Genomic DNA, 7604 nt, shown 5'->3' on the forward strand with positions numbered 1-7604 from the left:
CATATGGGTAATGAGTGCTTGGCTTTGGCTTCAGAGTTTAACAGCTGCCGTTTCCATTCACAGTAGCAGTAAATATGTTTGTAGCTGTGGTACACTGACTCACAGAACTGAAACATTTTACCCAAATTCTATTTGATGGAATGAGATTAGATTTGGTTTTCCAGAAACAGTGATGCCCTCTAAGTCAGGCTTCTTTTTGACCTTTAGTGTCGCACTGCCAAAAGAGCTGATGATTGCTTTTTCTTCGACAATCAAATACACAGTGGTTATTTTTCTTGAGGCCTACATGTTTTAGAATCACCATTCCTCTCATTCTTTTATTATTGATAACCCTCTGTCCTTCGAGTCATTCTCAGACCAGAGTGGATTTTACTGCAGTGCTTTTGTCTTTCTGTTAGTTGAACCTGGCGATGCAGCAGAACAGACTGCATCTTTGCTACGCCGCTTTGAAATCATGTTGTTTACCTTTCTTTGTATTTGTCTCCTTTAGGGGGTAATGAATTTGGCCTGTTGCTGATTTGCCCAGAACAAGTAGGTGACAGGCACAGTACCCTCCCAAAGTGTGTTAACAGTAAAGTGAAATCTGATGTTTGTGCTGCTTTAGGCATTTGAATTTGGAGATCAAAGCATGAGACAACAGTAGACACTGGTGTTTAGTTGTTCACACTCTTTATATGCACATACACTCTGTCATATTATACAAAGAGGCATTTTAATGTACCGTCCCCTTTTCTCAGATGTGTAGCTCTGTTAAAATGCACAGTCCTTTAATGCAGTGACAACAGCAAGAACATTTAGCAGCACTTTTGGAAATGTGTTTGCAAGCCTTCAAAGCCTTCAGCTGATGTTTGTTAAAGAGGCTCAGCCTTCTTTTCAGCAGGTAAAATGCTAAAAATGGTTTAAATGTGTTAACTAACTCGACCAGTCTCGAACCCTCTAGTTCTTGTCTGTTTCTTTCCGTTGTCTCGTTGCAGGATGAAAGTTGAAGGTAGGATGAAGATAATCAGACTAGAGGAACTGCTTTGCACGCAAACAAAATGTACAATTCTGAATTTATTCTTCTGATTTGACTCCTCATTTGTTTCATTGTCAGTAAAAATAAGTGAGGTAGTTCCTCCAGCAGCCATGTACACCCAGGGTTTAACTTCCATGTTTCACTGATGAGCTGGAATGGTTGGTATCATGGACATTTTCTGCCTTTTTCCAGAATTTTGACTCACTATCGCTTTGATAAAAATTTGTTGTGGTCTCATCTCTGTTTAAAACTTTGTTCCAGAATCTTTCTCTGTGTTATTTACAGCCCAGCCATTGAGTTTTGCTGCTGATTTGAAGCTTGCATCTCATGCAGCCTCTGTAACTCCACTGTTAAAGTCATCTGAGTGTGGATTTTTGTACTTTCACACCTGCACTCTGTAGACTGGCAGTGACCCTCATTCTGGGGTTTTCTTCACAGCCCAGCTGCAGTTGTTTTCTGTGAGTGGCTTGAATCTTATTACTCCGCCAAGGAAGGCAGTGGCGTTATGTGACAATGGACTTATGTTTGTCCATCTGTTTGTCTGTCTGTTACCAATATTACTTAAAAACAGACTAACAGATTTGGATGAAATTTTCAGGGAAGATCAGAAATGACACAAGGACCACCTCATTAGATTTTGGCAGTGATGCGGCTTATAGTCTGGATCCACGGATTTGTTAAAGATTTCTGTATCATTACTAGATAGTGGCACGGTGTCACTGTAACTATGACAACAAGTGAACGCTACGTCAGCTGCCTGCTGACGATCACATGATTGCGATCCTACCGCTGCGGACTTATCAGGACTTATCCCTTGGAAATGATACAAGGAACAACTGATTAAACTGTGGAGGTGTTTCCGACTCTCATCAGTTCCCGCCACCCGCCACATATTTAGGTCACGCAAATCGATATCCACACATAACATACACAGGCATAACAAATGCCTGTGCTCAACGTAAGGTCATTTTGTTTGTGGGTACATCTATATTAAATGGCCACATTCTGTGGTGCTGTGATTTCTGCCACGACTTTTTTCAAGCTTTCAGCCATCAGAAATGATACCACTGAGCAACTTTGGTGGAGTACTGCACTCTCTGAGTGCTTTTCTTGTTTACTATTACTATGTCCACCTTCTGTTGTCCTTCAGAACTCCCCTGACTGCTGCACTTGGTGTCCATTTCAAGTACCTCTTCTTATAGACGATGAGTTTCTGACATTGTTCTGTGGCCTCCATGTTGTCTTCTCTCTCCAACTGCCATCTGAAGAGATTGAAAGACATGAAATGAAGAAATGAAGGAGCTTCCAGCCTGACTTAATCGAAAGGCAGAATACACCCCGGTCAGGTTGAAATGCATGTCTGAATTGTGAGAAGGAGCCAGAGCACCTGGAGAACATACTAACTCCACACAGAAAGGTTCCAGCTGACCAGCACAGTAGAACATTCTTACTGCCTTGTGAGTAATCCATGCAATAGGAAACACCTGGGCATTAGTTATACATCAGCCAGTTGTTTTCTGACTTTGGTACACCTGAAAGTGGCGGCAACACAGACATGTCTGTGAAGAAGTCATGGGTAAGGGAAGGCCATCAAATCAAAGTTGAAATTTGCTCCTTTTACCTCCTTTTATTTTCAAATCCAAATATTTTAAGTTAAAGCCACAGTAAAATGTATATCTATTTCCATAGGATTTCTCTCCCTCTCCACCTACAAGCTCACACTCAAGGTTATCTGAAGTTCATGGTCCCTGGTGTCCAGCGCACTAATGTATTGCTGACTAATATCCATGACGCAGTGCTCATTTCCGTCTAAAACCAATTACACAGTGTCAATATGGAGGCAACAGATGGGGGAGGTGGGGGGTGAGGACATCTGTCGATAGACTGTCCGCTCAAGTCTCTTTTTTTACCTTATACCACAAATCACATGAGTAATCTTTGGGGTAAATAAGCATAAAATTCTGCAGTTCTAAAAAATATAGCTACTTTTTTGGCTGTTGGCTTTTATGTATATAGATCATAATGCCCTTTTACTTGCCTCTAAAGCACATATCTGCTCACTGTTCATTCTTCCACTGAGGAACAGACACGCTTTGAAGTCACCATGCCATATAACTGATTTAGTGTGAATCTGCAGCTGAAGGAGGAGAGCACATGTACTGAAGCTTAATAGAAAAGCTGTGCTGGTGTCAGTGGTTTTGACTGAGATAAATGACACAGCCCCATGTGTCTGCACCGTTATTACTGTGTTTTCCTCCAAGCTACTGTGGAAAATCCATCATGCAGCGCTAGTCTGAATAAGACGCATCCAGTCAGTGATGGCAAAACCACCAGTTCCATCGGTCTTTGCTCCGTGACTGTGGTCCGGGCTTCAAATCAGACTGTGGCAACTGAAGCAGGTGGAAACTAGCACCAAACGTGACTGCTATGTCCCAAGTTTATGGTTAAGAAGACACTCTGGTGCAGTTAGATTCAATAACATGATTACTGGTTGAGAAAATCTTTGTAGTGTTCAAGTGTTCTGTGAATACCCAAAGATGTTGTGAAAAATCTGCGCTGCGCAAAAAAAAAAAAAAAAAAAAAAATCCAACCTAAATTGTAAATAAAATAAACACGTAACAATTCATTCTGTGCTATTTTTCAATGTGAGTCAGTGAGTGACCGGTGACTGGCTGCTGCAGCCAATGATGCGATTCACATACGTATTTACCATAGACTGTATATAATGGTATTTACGCAGCTAATCAACGTCAGGCGTCCTTATGTGCAGCCACTGTTGTTCTCATAGATATGAATGAGTAGATAGGACACGCCCCTTTGAGCTGCGTGCTACAGCGAGGCTAAGCTAGTGGGGGAAAAGTTTCAGTGCATTCCGTTGATGAAGACGGCGTGAAAACGGAAACAACAAGTATGCCGGCTCACTGTGCTGCATACAGTTACACACTACGTCGTACGATTGAGACAAGGAAACCTGGAATGACTTTTCATAGGTAAGAATAGTTTTTGGCTCTTTTTTTCATTATGAAATCTTGTTGAGAGCTTCCAGTCTATGAGAGCTAACTAGTTAGCCACTAGCAAAAAGCTAAGGCGAGCTAGCAGCTTGAAAAGCAAATACCAGACGATTAATAGTAGCTGTAGTATGGTTGTACAAGCAGTAGTAGTAATACTAAAAGTACAAGCAGCAGTAGTAGTATAAACAGTTGTTAGAGTCGTAGAAGTAGTATCAGCATTTGTAATAGTATTACAAGTTGTAGTAGCAGTGCCAGTATCAGCAGCAGTAGTTACTACTACTAGTAGTAGTCACATTGCTATTACTACCACCAATACTACCAATAGTAGTTATAAAGCCTAACTCATGTATATCCAGATTACCATCTATGTTCTTCCTCCAAACCCATTTTATGATTGGGATTACAGGCAGTTCTTTAGGACTGCTCTCAAATAATTGAAATGTTACTAAACAAGGTTATACTTATCAAATTAAATAGCTCTGGTCTCCAGTATATTGGCGAATTCAGTTCTTTGTGTTTAATTTATTAGCATGATTTCTTTTCAATATGTTGTGTACAGACTTAATTACTTCTCTGTCTACGTTTCTTACTCCATGTAGGTTTCCCAGAGACTATAGGTTGAGGAGGAATTGGAAGTTTGTCGGCTTAGACCTGGTGTCATTCCATCAGTGTTAAATTTCCCGGCTCATCTTGGAAGAGTACGTGCCAGAAAGACCACAACCAAGCAGCCTTGAGATCTTAGGCAGTGTCTCCCTGAGGTGGGTGTCAACTGTGTTCACAGTCAGGTCTGTGGTAATCCTGTCAAAAAACAAAACAGAAAAAAATCTAAATTATAAATCAACATGTAACCAAAGCACTCTGTGTATAAAGCCATAATATAGGATGTAGTTCAGAAAACGTCAAAGTATAGTATGCTTTACTCAAGAATAACATAGTATGGCCTGTAGTTCATAGTACAGCATGTTGGCAAGAAAAAAAAAAACAAAACATAGATTATTATGTGGTTCAAAAAGCACAAAATGATAGGATGTTGCCTAAAATTGTCATGTGTGATATGTGGTTCAAAAAATGTCATAGTGCAGTATATTGTCAAAATAGTATGTAATTCAAGAAAACATCAGAGTATAATGTCATCTAAAAAATGCCATAGAATAATAATTTCATTGCACAAGTAAAAGTATAGTAACTTTTAAAACTGTTCGAATTCTTTTATGTTGCTAAAAAAAAACAAAAAAAACAAAAACAAAAAAAAGTCACAGTAATATGTCAATTAAAAAAGCCTATAGTATAGCGTGTCGCCCAACAAACATAATAATATAGCATGTCGCTCTAAAAACGTCACAGTATAGCCTTTAGTCCACAGCTGTCAGTAGGTGAGGAGCAACACAAAAACAGTCCAAACGCTGGTTTCCAGAGGGTTAGACGAGAATTTATTTGAAAGAGTAAGTTTACAACAACACAACATGTGAGGGGGTTAAAAGCAAATGGGTGTTAGTAAACTAAAAATAAATCAACAGAACTAAAAGTGAACTTCATGTTGACATTGATGGGCATTCCAACCAGGAACAAAGTAAAAGATAATCAATACGAAAAAAACTCTTCCTGTTCACCTCTTCAAGCCCAAAAACACACCGCAGTAGCACCCTAAACTAAAACTACCAATGGGTTCCCTGTTTTCCTTTGTGAACAATTCAAAGGTCCCTCTCTATCTCCCCACAGATCCACCAACCACTGGAACACATCTCCAAAGTTCTGCCTGGCCAGCTCAGCTTCCCCTCAGAAGAAGTGCCACCACCTGCCAGATGAAGGAGCCTTTTGAGAGGCAGCTGGCATCGTGATTGGACTGTACTTTGGTCTGTTCCAATCCAGCTTCAGCTCCAGAGACGGCAGGCGGGACGAGTCAACGGAGGCCGGGTGGACGAAGGCATGCAGCTGAGTACAATCTAGAAAACAACAGAGGAGGAGTGCAGCAGCCCAGAGCCAGAACAAACAGAGTAGCATCGTATGTCTCTTAGAAAACATCATAGTATAGCCTTTGGTATGAAAAAACGCCATCATATACATCGTATATTGTACAAATAACAAGTCAAAGCAAAGAGACATACATTGTAGAATTGTAGTAATTGTGGGCTGACTGATTTACTGATTATCAGTATTTTATTTTTTACTGATTTACGGTAATAAATACATTTAAAAATGGCGCTACTTTGGCTCTGAACCTTTATCTACCTGTGGTCGCTCTGTCTTCTGGAGTGATTTGATTGGTTATACGTCACGAATAAAACTCCTTTAACTTAACATCTGTAAACAAAACAAAAACGTATCAACAAATTTTTCTGTTAGTTTGTGTTCTTCTAAGTTTAACTCCAAGATTTTAAATACTTTCATTTACTGCAAATGAATATCTACTCCAAATGTCTCACTAATAATCATTATCAGCCTTAAAAACCCACCAAACACCCCTCTACACTCGACCATACTTAGTACAGTCCGGTTCCCCCTTCTATAAATCTGCTTGGAATCTTCCACTTCCTGTTTGTCAAAGTGGCCTTCTACCTGGACAGGCTTTGTTGGAGCTCATGCAACAAACATTTTGGGTAACTGCACTTTAATATGGATGGATGACACTGAATTAGAGTCTGTTTTAATGAGACTGAGTTAAGATATGTAGCTGTCATTAAATAGTAAATTATTTCTCAGAATTCACAGAGAAAAGTCTGAAATGTTTGCTAGGTTAGCGTCCCACATGTTCTTTGGCTCAGCTAAAGCTAACTCTCTCCAACTTCTGGATCTCTTGAGTTGCTTGTTGTTAAAATACCTTGCTAGAGGTGCTGAAGCTCAGAAAGTCTGAGATGTTTGTTCAAAATAAGCTCATTCTCAAGTCTTATCTGAACTGTCCTCTTTTGTTTGAACTTTCCCTAAACTTAGGAGTTAATAAAAGAGCAGCACATCCAGACTCAGTCTCATTTATGTAGCGATTAAACTTCAGTGTCATTCATTAATGTTAAAGTGCAGTTTTTCAAATGTTTGTTGCACATGCTCCCAACCAAACCAGTCCAGGTGAAGACGATGTGAAGAGAACGCTCCAGAGGATGAATATCACACATTTACGTTGGAAATAAATGTCCTTTAATTTGACATTGTCATCCAAATGATGTTCAAATCTTTGTTTTGTTTCTAAATGTTTTTTGACACTCGGCCCCAAAGATTAAAACCTTCTACGGCTCACAAGCTGCAACAATTCACACATTATCAACTATCTTTCTGACTAAACTAAGATAAAAAGTGAAAAACTGCCTGATTCCTGCATCATGAATGTAAATCTTTTTGGTTTTTATGACAGTAAACTGAATATATTTGGGTTTGGCATTTTATAAACCAAAACAAGAAATGAATTACTGGAGAAAACAATCAACAGATTAATGGACAAAGAAAATGTGTTTTCCAACATATATGGCTGAATTACTCCAACATTACAAGATACATACAATTTGAATTCAATTTTATTTATACAACGCCAAATACAGGTCAAATTGTCTCAAGACACTTTATTTTTATATTTTTTGTCATATTTAAAA

General features: G+C 39.2%; 1 long non-coding RNA gene across 1 annotated transcript; it reads left to right on the plus strand.

Annotated features, from left to right (window-relative positions):
* The first annotated feature begins 4635 nt into the window (after positions 1-4635).
* On the plus strand, positions 4636-6227 carry LOC129349345 (uncharacterized). Its single transcript, XR_008602327.1, has 2 exons — positions 4636-4784; positions 5746-6227. It is a non-coding gene; the product is annotated as an uncharacterized LOC129349345 (long non-coding RNA).
* The last annotated feature ends 1377 nt before the right edge of the window (positions 6228-7604 follow it).

This window comes from Amphiprion ocellaris, chromosome 7 (genome assembly GCF_022539595.1).
Source record: "Amphiprion ocellaris isolate individual 3 ecotype Okinawa chromosome 7, ASM2253959v1, whole genome shotgun sequence".
In the NCBI taxonomy this organism is placed as follows: domain Eukaryota; kingdom Metazoa; phylum Chordata; class Actinopteri; family Pomacentridae; genus Amphiprion; species Amphiprion ocellaris.